The sequence below is a fragment of the Urocitellus parryii genome, unplaced genomic scaffold (assembly GCF_045843805.1).
Source record: "Urocitellus parryii isolate mUroPar1 unplaced genomic scaffold, mUroPar1.hap1 Scaffold_37, whole genome shotgun sequence".
NCBI lineage: Eukaryota > Metazoa > Chordata > Mammalia > Rodentia > Sciuridae > Urocitellus > Urocitellus parryii.
This window is the reverse complement of record NW_027553327.1, coordinates 6,792,219-6,806,626: the sequence shown is the minus strand read 5'-3', so window position 1 is coordinate 6,806,626 and position 14,408 is coordinate 6,792,219. Positions and strand designations below refer to the sequence as shown.

The window sequence follows — 14,408 nt, the reverse complement described above, 5'->3', positions numbered from 1 at the left end:
ATTTCTATATCAAAGTATCAAACACAAAATCATTTAATTCATCTGAAATTTCTACATAGAAATTAAGTTCTGTATAACCTCACACTCAGTTAATGATCACTGTGCCTATTCCACAGTCTGTCAGACTTAAATTCAACATGCATATGTATCAAATATATACAAGTATGAATTTTAATGTAATATACATTAGCAATGATCTTTATAATTTATAAAAAACATTTCCATTTAAAACTTCATTCTAAGTGAATTTTCTGTGGGCTAAAGAGGACAGTTATCACTAACCTCATTTTACAATTGGAGAAATAAAAGCTGAGGATATGATTAAAGGGGTTGTTAAACATAACTCAAACTGAGGATTTCTAAGTGTTCTGCATCTGAAGATATTACCGTCTCCTATATCCCCTACTGAATTACACATTGCTTTCAGTAATCGAGGGCAATGGATATGAAATCAGCCAGATGATTCAAACTCCAGTTCTTCCCACTTTCTGTTATGGGCAAGCACCTTCATCTTTTTAAAAGTCAGCTACCACATCTATAAAATGGAGAGAATTACACATATCATCTCAGAAGGTGGCTTTCTTTAGAATGAAATTCAAAGCCCTAATACAGTTGAAATATTTAAGTATTTCCTGGCATGTATTAAGGACCCAATAAATAATAGCTGATGGCATAATAAACTAGAGGAGGTAAGTCAGGAAACTGAATCCATTTAAAATCTGAATGAATGGAGGTGAGAGAGAAGCTCCTGTGGGCCAGTTGTACCTTGTGAAGTCTCCTGACACCCAGCATCTGGGGAATGAAAAGCAAAAGCCCTGGAGTGAGGGGGAGGCTGCTTGCCCTTGACATTGGCTCCCAGTCTCTCTCCCTGGCTGAGCTTCCTGAAAGATGAATTACTTATACATATTTAAAGAGCACAGCATACTGAGGCAAAATGTATTTTGGAACTACTAAAAGACAAACTTATTGAAAGACCTGAATTTTAGAATTATTTTTATTTTTTATTTTTTTGAAAATTTAACCTCCTCAGAGATTCTACAGTGATATGAGACACCCATTTATCCCATAGAAGAGTAACATACATGATCAATACTTTAAATTTAAAGTTGTCTAGGCTTCCTTTAGATTCACAATGACTGTTTTGTTAATTGAAGTATCCTACTTACCTCGAGGCCCACTTGAGATAAACTTCTATCTGAACCTTGACTCAATTTAAAAAAACAAACAAAAAACAGCAACAGTAAGTATGTTGTGCAAGTTTTCAAGAATATTCTGCTTTTTGTTGATTGATCCTATACATGTGCATTTTAGGATCTGAAAGCCATAGTCTCACCTTATTTACAAATTATTTCTTTGTCAATCATTGGAATAAATTTCCTTTAGTGAGCTTCTCTGGAGGTATTCATCTTCATGTTTTTCCAAATATTTCCTGATTTTTATGGATGATGCTTTTTTTGAGACTTTCAATATATTAGGCAAAGAAGAAAAGAGTATTTAAAAGTTCATCACTTTGGAAAAGGAAACTAAAGTAAGGAAAACAAAATTATTTCACTCATCCAAACTTACCACTGCTGAACTCTTCTCACTCTTCTCTCTCTTTGCACGTGTGCTAGGAATTGTCCTCTGTGTCACTAAAGTTGAGAAGTCAGGGGTAATGACATATGGCTCAGGTTCTGGGGCAAAGTTCATGGCAATGAATGAGTGGTTAGGATGCAACCAAACAATGGTACAGAGCCAGAGCGTTAAAGCCATCTCCAAATAGAGACATGGGAGCAAAGATTCTGTTTACCACAGTGAGCTTGAGGAGAGGTCTGCAGGAGGCAGAAGTTTTAAGTAGCAGAAATGAAGAAAATGTTTTTGTTCTTAATAGTGAAATAGAAGGGTGGTATAAATTGACAGCTTACACTGGCTCACTATGCAAACTTTTCAGTCAGAAATTTTAGTAGAATTTTGTGAAATTTTAGCATAATTTAGTAACACTGTACAACTTATTTTGTGTACAGGTTGAGTGTCACAGTTAGTTTGACTGCATGTTCTATACTTTAAGTGTGTCATTGTGCCTTGATAGAATTCAATAATGATCAGACTGTAAACTGGATCCATCAGCTATTTCTAAACTATTTATTTCTAAAAACTTAAGATTTTTTTAATTTAAATAAATTAGTTTTCAAAATCTTTGGCAACCTAAAGAACTTTTTAAATATTAAAGTTATTAAATGATGCCTGTAGAATCTTACCGAATGTACTACTCTTACTATTTTAATCGTGAGTCTAATGTTCTGAAGCAACTTGATTTCATTCTCTTTAATTCCTTTTTGATGTTTGAGCATCCTGACCCTATAAATTTGACAAGAACATTTCTCACATAGCCGCAAAGGGTCAAAATACAACTTAGTCTGCGATAGTGAGAGCTGTATTACATGTAAAGCAGTGACTCTAACTTGAAAGTACTTTTAAGCTCAGTTAAATCATGGCCGCATTGCTCCACAGCACAGCTTAAGTAAATTGATTCAGTGGATTAATGTAGTCATGTCAGGGGAGACAAACTTATCTGCTATGTGAAGTCTGAAGCTTATAGAAGTATTATTTAGCAGGCTTACTGGTAAGAATGACAACTCTCTCTATTCATAGGAACAGGAGTCCTGAAGTCTGAGCTCCATAGGTGTAGGTGTGAAAGAAACTAAGCTTTAAGAAATAAATAATAATGATTAAAGGAACAAAGTTATCTATGTTGCTGCAAGATATATGAAGCACACTTATCTCATTTAAAATAGATGCTTCTTGTCCCTTTTTATCTTTAAGCACAGCATCAGGCCAGCTCTCTCTAGTCCACAATAACAGGAAGGGTGCTGGTTTCATTTCACACGTTCCTTTGTCCTCCCAGGCCCAGTATCATCTCCGTTAGTCACTGCATTTTGAGTGAGGAGAAGGGACAAAAGAATACATGAAAATATGACCTTCTTTTCTCAACCTTTTCCTACTTTTTATATAAAAGTTGTCATAGTTATTATCTTCCGTGGCATATTTTTTAACTAGAATCTTCTAGGCTGATAACCACTCAATATTCTACTCAGTCTGCCAAGTTGCTTTAAGAATGATATTTCGTAACTCCAAACTGAAAAATGTAGGAGCATTTGGTGACAGGTTACAAAAGTTATTTGTCTCCTAAACTAAAATATTATATTACAAAAATTAACAAAGACATGTATGTTTCAACTACTGGACCAATGGATAGATTGTTACTTCTGCCCAGTTAATTGTCACTGAATTGATTAAGGCTAATGCATTATTTTAACCAAAGGAAAACTTCTTGTGACAGAATATACTCCTAATTACTTACAATATACTTTGTAGGCAGATCATTCCAAAATCTTATTTTTTTAAATTAAAAATAGAACAGAAACAAATACCGACATTGTATTTATTCTATTGTAGATCATTGTAAATGGGGGCATCACTATATTAGCAAAATAAAACCTTGTTTCAGACAATGCTTTATATTACACATCGTTTCTATAAAGACATAGAATATGCTAGGGCAACTTAGAAATTATTTTACAGTTTTCCTCTATAACATTATGCACGAACATGAAGAAAATTACTTTCAACAGTGACAATATATTAAAAGTTTTTTCTTTTAATAACACAGGAGGGAAAAGCTTAAATCCTTAACCTGGTTTATGAATTCTATTCATTCTTAGGAATGTCTTGAGAGATACATGTAAGTAATTTCATACATTTGTCCTATATCTGGAACTGCTTTGAAATCACAAGAAATGATTATATATTTTTGTTCCTCAAAATTTCATTAAAAAAGTAGCAGCTCAATTTTATTGTTTTTTCCATGATAATTAAAAGTTTCCTGTAGATTCTGAAATCAGAATGACAAATTATGAAGATAATACACTAATTATACTTGCATATATGCATCCACACATCATTTGTCTGCAGTGTAACTGTGTTTGCAGTCTTTGTGGAACAAATGCTGTTTAAAAAGAAGGTGCCGATGTGGTAAATATCCCATTAGAGCAGAGAAAAGCAAGGGGGAGCTAATGGGGGAAAGAGAAAGAGCTGAGCCAGCACCCCTGATCAATCAGCAGAGCAGCCTGCCTTTGTAAGAAGCCAGCTTCTTTAATTAAAACTCTTGTATTTTACTAATAACTTTGCATGTCCACAAGCCTTCTTATTGATTTCAGTTATTTTCTATTTTCTCCTTTTTTTGAATTTATAATTTCTGAAGATATTGTAAAATTAAGGGAAACATTACAATGGACTAATTACTTGTACACATTTAACATTTCTAACCATCACTGAATAATTTACTTGAAGAAAATGAGAAAAAAAATCTCCACTGATATGCTGTTCATTCTCACTCAAATTGATCAGCTTTGTTGTAAACTGATGACTTTCCTCAAAGATAGAAGAGAATGGTTTCCATTTTAATGACAGGAGATACTTTTATCATAACTATTCTAGATATTACAGGTTAGTGTTATTTCTGAGACATTGCTTAATGCCCTGCTAAGGGCCCATAGGGTATAAAGGAACTGCATAAATCTGTAACTGTTTTCTGGGAATAATGTGGGTGGGGTGCAAAAGAAAGATAAGGAATGTTTGCAAAGGTGAAAGAAAATATTGAACTGGGAACATCAGGGCACTAGAGATGCAATGGTGCCTCTAAACTAACTCAATTTTAAGAACTTCAGTTTTCCCAAATTCCCTTATCCACATAGTGAAAGCATTGAGAAAAGTTGATTTCTGTGCCTGCTTCCTTGCACAGCGTGTGTGTGTACATTCATGTTGATTAGCTGTTTGTACAGGGTATACATGCTATTCTCTCATACTCCCCGAGTGGGCAAGGGAATGGGTTCCCCTCCTGAGGGATGGGCTGGCTGAGAAATAAAAGCTGAGAAAATAGTACTGTGAAATAACTACTGGAAACACAAAAAAATATGTTTTCAGATTGGGGGTAGTCATGGGCCAACTGAACAGACAGGTGCAGCTACTAACAAAGAAATGATCCTGTGCTTGGTTTATTTATATCAGCACAGATCATCGGCACATGATGGTGTAGTTAAATATTTTTAAATGTTAACTTCTTCATCTGTGACGCTGGGATAATAAACTTCTCTGCTAAATGCACAGGTTATTTCATAACAGTTTTTTTCCCATTTAAAAAAAAATGTCCATGATATCAAGAGTACAGAATTAAATATAACAATGTTTCTCCATCAGTGAGCACCATAGAAAGTTCTTCTCAAACACAGGGTAGAGTAGGCCAGGTAGGCTGCTTGGAAGGGGTCACTCCCACCTGCAGTGTTGCCTGGGACCTTTGGCAATGCTGCGGTGGGAGTTCACAATGTATTGGGCCATCTCAAAATCAGCAGGGGTGCTGCTGGGAGTTCCCAGATACCAGATCTTCCCACTCAGTGGCTTCAGTGCTGATCTGGTCCACACACATTTCACAGGTGTCTTCCCACATAATACAGTTATGGAATATGTAGATATTGATGACATAAATACAGATATTGAGAGGTTGAAGAGAATGCAAACTGTGGGGCATGGCAGAGGTAGATAATCTAAGCAGAAAAATCAGAAGTGAATATTCCACATTAGATTACTAAGAGCACCTTAAGAAGGACAGAAGTATCTGGAAGTGCTACCGATATAAGGATTTTGTTATTCTGATAGTGATATAGTGATGAAATTTATCCATAATTGTTTATATCTTTGCAACAAAATTATTGGCTGTTAGAGTAAATATCTTTGACTATCAAGGAAAATTTTTCAAAATTTCTATATGTGACATGCTTCTGATAAGCAAAATTCAGCGTTTGCTACAGAAATGGAAAGAAGTGTAAGATTTGATTCTTGTGAATGCACACACTTGCATACCACCCCCAATGGCTGGGGGATGTGGCAATCTAGTGAACATATCTATTCTGCTTAGCATTAATATGAGGCGTATATCTTCTATTTCAAATTGGTTGGTTTGGTTGGAGGATGAATCAAGTAAGCAGCACAGAGACAAAAGAGGCTAAGAAGGGGTGACTTGATACAGGGCCACATACCAGGGTCAAGTCACATTTGGACAATTACAATAAATGTGCATTTCTAAATAGGATATTTTAATATTCTATATCTTAGGCCAATATAAATTTAAATATTATTTTAAAATTTATAATATTATCATGGCTGCTTCTCTCCATTACCATGGGCATTTGCAAAAGAAATAGTCCTTATGTTAGTTTATAAATAATAAACCTAGATATTTTGTTAAAAATTTATTTTTGCATATTGCTACCTCATTGGAGACAGTTATTTGAAGTTTCTCTGAAGTCATTTTGCCCATAAATTTTGTTACAATAGATCTGATAGAGCATTGTGATCACAGGAATACCTTCAGGTTTCATCTGATTTCACTATTTCTTGAGCTTGAATGCTTGTTAACCAGGGCAATTATTATCCTCTAAAGTGAGGGGAAAAATATACATAATTTCATTGAGTAGAACATGGATGAGAGGAAGGGATAGAAAGAAAGACAGACTCTGATGTTACAACTGTATTTCACAACAGAACAGCAAACTTAAGTGAGTGAAGAATTATATACTATGGTGGATAATGTATACTATGAAAAGGCTTTTATAAAATTAAGCTATACTTTTAACCATATCAAAGTAATTTTGAATGGTTTCATTTTAACTAAAAAAATAGTTTAAAGTATCTCTGAAAAACGAAATTTAATTAAAGAGGCAAGCATTTAGAAAAAAAAAGAAAAGAAAAGAAACTATGTGAAAGGATTTTCTGCACCAGGTATTAAAACATTGAAGGTAGTAATTATTGAAACACTGTGTATGGGTTTCAGCATGAAACTGCTCAACAGGAATCTAACAGGAAGTCCAAGGTGAAAGCTAAAGTTTGCAAAGAAACTTACTTTTTTTGTAAGGTTGGCATATTTAAAACATATTCAAAAGCATAGATTAATCAATTAATAGTGCTGGAGCAAATGTCAAATGTATGGATTAAAATGAAGTTAGATCCCTGATATAAAACAAAAAACGATGGTAGATTAAATTTGAAAGGCATGAAATAGCCTACAGATTATACATGGAGTGTGGACTAACAGCTTAAAAAATACAAAATAACTGATTTACTAGGAAAACATACAGGTGACGTGATAAGAGAATGAATAATTTGTCTTTAATTTATCTGTAGAATGATGAAGGTCTTCTTAAACCTGACATAAAAGATATAAAGAAGAAAGAAAAGGTCACTTTAACTACAATAGTAGTTTGTATTTTAAAAATACTTCAGTGATATTTGAGATATTAATTCAGACATAAATCAATGCTTTGCCTTATAATCAAAAACATACAATTTTTACAAACTAAACATGTTCAGTAATTCCTAGTTTGAATCACAGTATGAGAACAGGAATAATCTCAATTGCTCTTGGTGGATTATAGATAGTAGGCATCATTGTATTGACTGATTATTTATGGTCAAAAGATTTGAAATATAAATTTCCTAAGACTAGGGAATTTATTTTAATACATACTACACAAGATGTATGTTAAATATTATGTATTATAGCAGTGTATATATATATATATAGTAATAGCAAATGCAAATAATATAAACATTTTAGAAAGTGGGTTAAGTTAGAGGATATCATATAGTAGTATAATTTATTATCATTATTATTATTAAATTTTTTTGGTGGGGGGATTCCGGTAATTGAACCCAGGGGAGCTGTACCACTGAGCCACATACCCAGCCCTTTTATATATTCTATTTAGAGACAGGTTCTCACTGATTTGCTTAGGGCTTCATTAAGTTGATGAGGCTGGCTTTGAATTTACAATCCTCCTGCCTCCACCTCCCACACTGATGGGATTAGAGGCCTGTGCCACCATGCTTCTCTCATATAATAGTGTAATTTAGAGCCTTGAAACATCTTGTAAAAGAAGCATATTAATACTTCTTTAACAAAATATTAGTGATATAATATTTTGTTGAAAAACACCAAGTTATAAAGCAATATAATTAACATTCATTACTTGACTATATCAACAGCAATATTTACATAGGCATTATTCCAAACTCAATAATTTCTAATAATAATATGTTCTTTAAAACAGCTTCATAAAGTAAGTACAGTTGTTAATTTTTATACCTGAAGAAACTGAAGCACAGAGAGGTCAACTAATTTGTCTGATTCAGCACAGTTCTTACGTAAAGTCAGAATTGGAGTCATCTCCAGATTATTTCCTATAGTCATCAATGGTGCTGCCTATCACCTAATAAATTGTTTTGAATTTCAGCTAACAGCTTCATATGTATCATCTCCTTCAATCCTCATAAATAATTTCTATAGACCATCCTGGGAGCCAGGTTGGAGGGGCAAGTTGCAGAGGGTGAGAAAGAGTCTTAAGGGGGATGAGAGCATTCCAGGGTATAGAGATGTGTCCCCTTTGTGGGACTTGAAAATTCCCAGTAAAGACTGAGTTCATTGGGTTACTTTTGTGATCTCTTGCCTGTTATACTGCTGTGGACACGGGGATCCCCAAATGTGTTGCTGTGGTAAGAGAATGAATGATTTGTCTGTAATTCATCTGTGGTTATTTATACTTCCTAAAAATGTGTAATGTGTATGTGATTTCAGAATTTTAAGAAGGAGAGGATCAACAAATAAATCACACCCTCTTTATTGTCACATGATATTCTATAATTTCTGAGGATTTCTAAATGTTTGTCCAGATCATAGACATGGTAATGTCTTTTATCAATACATTCATAATGCATAACTTCTTTACTAATATCTACAGATATATTATTTTCTATAAATATTTTGCCAAAGAAAATCATAAATGTTGTTTTGCATTAGCCCCAAGTTTAACACCTACTCTGTAGAAGTACAGTTAACTACCCCAGATTTCCAGTGTTTGGAGGTGGGAATGAGAGGCATGAACCCGTGGGAGTAGTCCCAATGACAAAATTCGGGAGGGAAGGCATGGGTCAGACACTACTGTGCAATGTTTTCTGTGGTCTCTGTGATCTTGAAACTTCAGAAAAGGGGAATTTCATCTCTAGTGGCTCCAAGCTCCTGAATTCATTAGGAGGTTAATTTGCTGCACATATAAAAAAAGGAGCCCTCAGACTGATTTTTCTAATTCCCTAATTTGACCTTTGTCCATGCAATTGGGCAATGCTTTCACACTGCTGGTTGAAACTCGTTAGTGGATTGTAAAATCCCTTCACAGATGGACCATGACAAACATTAAGTTTTTATTGAAATAAGATAGATTGGAATAAAATCGGCCAGATTGGGGTAGAATAGAAAAGACAATATTAAAATGTTTTGCATATAATTAGAGTCAATATTATCCCTCAAAACTTCTCATCATGCATATGTATACTGAGCCATGTTGTACATTACATTATTTGTAGTGTCAATTGTGGTTTAAAAGCCTGAAAAACACTACAAAGATACTTCGTTTAATTTGTAGCCAGACATGCTTGTCTTCTTGACCAGATAATCCCAGATGTGTTCTATGAAGACAAAAGCATTATTATGAAAATGTTTTTCCTTATATATTTAAAACATACATTTATAGCATCACTGATTTAACTGTTATTTAGATATAGACTTGAAAATTGGCCCTAGCTATTGTTCTTTTTCCTCCTCTGTAAATTTTGTATGTCAGAACCACTACTATATAAGATTCTATAAAACACCATATATCAACTCATTTCTATGACTTAAACCACAAATGTGAAAAACATTTGAATAATATCTTAGTATTTGTTATAATCACTCATAGTCATGTTAGTTAATTTGACTTTGGAACAGACTTTTTTAGAGATGTAAAGTAGATCTGTGTTTGATTATTTTATTTGCAACATGTTGCATATAAAATGATTTCTGAACTTCTCCCCCCACCCTTTTATTTCGTCTTTGCTGCAAGACATGTGATGCTATATAGGAATCAGGACACTAATATTTTTAAAGAATTTAGCCTTTATTTAATTTACTTATTTGTTTTTGTTTGTTTGTTTGTTTGTATGTGGTGTTGAGGCTCGAAACCAGGGCCTCACCCGTCCTAGGGAAGTGCTGTACCCTGAGCCATAACCCCAGTCCCAGGACACTAATTTTAAACCAATTTGATAATAACTTATTGTTTGACCCAGGATGGTGTAGTTAAATATTTTTAAATGTTAACTTCTTCATCTGTGACACTGGGATAATTAATTTCTCTGCCAAATGCACAGGTTATTTCATTACAGTTATTTTTTCCATTTTTTGAAAATTTACATGATACCAAGAGTATAGAATTAAATATAACAATGTCTCTCCATCAGTGAGCACATTTTTTCCACCCTTTGTTTTTTCTCCTAAAGTGATTACTTGTTAATAAAAGTTTGGTGTGTGTGTGTGTGTGTGTGTGTGTATGTGTGTGTGTGTGTGTGTGTGTGTGTGTGTGTGTTTCAAGCATACATGTATAAACAAAAGCACATATAAGTGTTGAGATTTTTATTTACAAAAGTGGATTTACATGTTAGTAAACATTTGTCACTGTGACAAAGTATCTGAGAAAAACAACTTAAAGGAGGTAAGATTTATTTTGGTTCATGGTTTTGGAACTTTTGGTCCATGATCAGCTGGCACCACCATTACTTTGGGCTGGAGGTGAGGCACAACAAAACATGACAGAAATGGGTGACAGAGGTCATTACAGGGAGGAAGCAGAGCAACAGAGAGAGGAGAAGGGACCAGGACCAGATATACCCTTTAGGGGCTAATTCCCAGTGACCCACTTTGTCCAACCACCTCCCAATTCCTATTGCCTCCCAACAGCACCACCAGCTGTGGGCCAGGCCTTAGACAGATGAGCCTTCAAGGGTCATTCCAGATTTAAACTGTAGTAGAAGACTTATTGTTTTATAACTTATTATTATTTTACAGACATCATATTTTTAAAATCCTTTCATTGCAGCATACAGAGGTCAACCATATTTCTATATATGCTGCAGCATTTCCCCCAGTTATGGTTGTGCTATACTTAACCAATTCCTGATTAGTGGACATTTGGGTTGCATTGTTCTAACCTCAATTATGACCATTGGATATTTTAAAATAATACCTGTCCACAAGTGCCCCTTCTTTCATAATTCAGATTTCTTTCTAGAAACAGAATTGCTTGGTCACAGATGAATTTATATACACAGGTTTGATGGACAAATTACTCTTTATTTATTCATAACAATTACTCATTAGCAATATCTTCAATTACTCCTATCAGTTCTACACCCACCAATAGTTTGTCCGATTTTTGAATCCTCCTCAAAACTGCAAACTACCTGGGAAGCCTGAAGAGTACTGATATCTCTTAGAGACATGTGAACGTTATTTTGAATTTAATCAGAGGCAAATAACAATAACAGATTTCTCATCAATAGAATGTAAAATTTAGACAATATAGCTCATTGGTTCAAGAGATACTTATTCATTCTTCACCCAATATGAGACTCTTTCTTTTCAATTTTAATATTCTGTGATTATTTTCATCACAATATTAGTAGGAAATTTAGATGCATATTAAGTAGAATAGAAATTATCTTCATTCTCCTCTACTAGTATTTCAGATAAATAACTAGAAGAAGTGAAAGTGATAGAGTATTTTTTTTTCATTTTACAATCAAGACTGGTGTTGAGATGTGATCTATTGTAAGACAAAGTGACTTTGAATGATTAATATCATTTTTCTACATTTCTTGCTGTGTGACAAGTCCATCATAAGATTATTTCAATTTTGAATATGTTATCTCCATTCTGTAATTTACTAGCGGACTGAAGGTACAGCTTTCAACTATAATGTTAAAAAAGATGTTATTTTTTTAAAGATGTTACTTTTTTAAGATGCTATTTTTTAAAAATTTTCTCATGCAGATTTATGTCCTTCCACCATAGTCTTAGCATTTGTATCTATGATCCTATAAGGCATATATAAACTAGCTCATACTCACTCTTAAGAATATTATTTTTAGTTGATGTAATTGAGCAATATTGTTTTTTTCTTTGAATACTGACTTACAAAGATTGGTGATGCTCATAGCCTATTAATAAGGGAGAATTTCCCTCATGGCCAAGAGTCTGATTTAAAATCAACTTTAAAGTCCCTTGATGAATCATTGAGCTTGTCTTTATAAATAAAATAGGTTAAATAAAACTTCATTAAATAAATGGATAAAGTGGCTGGTGATGAAGAATGGATTAGACAAGACCCCTTTCCCCCTTGACACCACTAACAATATTATCATGGCATAGCCTTTGGGGTCACCAGGGATTTATCTGGGAAAAGGGTCAAACTTAATTAGTACCTGCCAAAATCTGGCCATGCTTGTATTAACTGCCTCTGAATGTAAGTTTTAGCGAGGGATGATCAGGTATTTGCTAATTTTTCCTGGTGAACTAAGCAGTTATTGCATGTAGGATTAAATACTACCTGTGGTCGTGAGCACCTTGTGGTTTACACTGGTCAGTTCATTTTCAATAGCTTCATCAGTGTAATTAGGAATTAGGAATGAAAGAAAATCAGATTTTCTTTTGTGTTATGAGAATGGGAATTTGGAAGACCTAAACACCTTCACACCTGTTCATAATTCTACTTTGTCTGCTTTAACTGTTAAAAACATGAAAATTTATATATACATATACATATACATAAAATTACATATATATATATATATATATATATATATATATATATATATATATATATATATAACCTCATATCACCTGACAGGCTTCAATATGTTAGACTTTATGTGTTGGTCAAAATAATGGAGAATTCCTAAAAGTAAAAAATTTCCTCCCTGTCCATACCAGGACACAATTTTATCATAAGGCTTTACTCTGGCAACATTTTTTGGCTTAATTAGTCTGTAACTTAGGGAAATAAGGAAGAGCATTCCAGTTTAACACCCATCTTCATTTCTGACTTTTCATCTAAATGTTTTACCTATTCTGGGGGAGCTTTTTCTGAGGAAGAAGACAATGTCTTTGAGCAGATATTTCAAAATATTTGCTTATAAAATCTCCCTCTAAGAAACTTGGGGTTTTTAACACACACACACACACACACACACACACACACACACACACACACATTTTCTGGCACCTTCTCTATACTTGCTGAATCAGAATGCAGCAGGAAGGCCAGGCACCTTATTTTGTATCTCCCTATTTAATTCTTAAAGTCCACCTGACCCTTGGTATACAGATGTGTCTAGCTAGTCTCCTTTGGGAGAATGAATAAGCAGTGTGTACCTTAGTGTGAGTTTCATTAAACCTGATTTTCCACACCTCTCAGCCTGCTCTGGGGGAGTTATGCCTGTTCTTGGATGGTCTGTGAGTTTTATTTGTTTCTCTCCAAGTACACCCTTGTCATGGCAGCTTCTGAAAGTGTGCTACGTGACCCAGTCTGCTCATTTTTTTAGGAACCATTTCACCATTCATAGGAATAAATATTGGACTCTAAAGCTAAAAGGTACCTCTAGAGAACATTTCATCATGCCCCCCGCCTTTAATTAAGTGGATGTCTAAAGCATGCAGGAGAGATTTCCTTTAAAATACTGACAAATAAACACTCAAGAAACCCATTCAGTAGCTCATTACAGTGTTTTTATCACTCTAATAGTCGATAAATTCTTCTTCACATCCAACCAAAATCACCTTTGTTTAACCCAAGCATTTTTATTCTTATTCAAACTTCCAGGTATGTAGCTGAAAATACTGTAACCTCAAAAACACTCATTTTAAAGTTGAAATACTAATTAATATATTATGTTTTAAAGTTGAAATACTAATTAATATATTGTGTTTTCTGGGCATGGTTTTTCAAAATTTTGTCCATAAAAATTTAAATAATATAGGCATCATAGATATGAGTTATTAGTACTAACTGCGATAAAATGAAAGAAAAATGAAATAAGTGCTTTAAAATGTTTTGCAATGAAATTAGGGGTTGCCTCATGATACCTAATGTGCATACAGCTGCTGCCTGAGATGCTAATAATGATATGTTCCATTTTTCTGACACTTCTGCCTTCAGAACGAGCCATGCCATGTTTCTGTCCCAAATCTAGGTCATTTTCCTTCCAAATTTTATTATCTCTTTGCTTATCAATTTTTGTTTGATCTCTTATTAGTGATAGAGCACTTAAGAACACAAATAGGAAATGAAAGCAAGAAGTCATTATGATTAAGTTTCAGACAAAGAATAATTAATCTGTCAATCAAATGGTGTAAATGACTTAGAGATTTTTCTCAATTTGACTGGACAGAATAATGTTTCTCAACTCTAGACTGTGCATTGGAATCAACTATGCAACTTATTAAAACTGTA

At 33.9% G+C, this 14,408-nt stretch overlaps 1 long non-coding RNA gene across 1 annotated transcript; it reads right to left on the bottom strand.

Moving 5' to 3' along the window:
* Nucleotides 1–452: 452 nt before the first annotated feature.
* LOC144252139 (uncharacterized) lies at nt 453–1,601 on the bottom strand. The gene is made up of 4 exons (XR_013342921.1): nt 1,567–1,601; nt 1,334–1,460; nt 1,167–1,201; nt 453–535 (listed from the first exon to the last, which is right to left on the bottom strand). It is a non-coding gene; the product is annotated as an uncharacterized LOC144252139 (long non-coding RNA).
* Between the last annotated feature and the right edge of the window lie 12,807 nt (nt 1,602–14,408).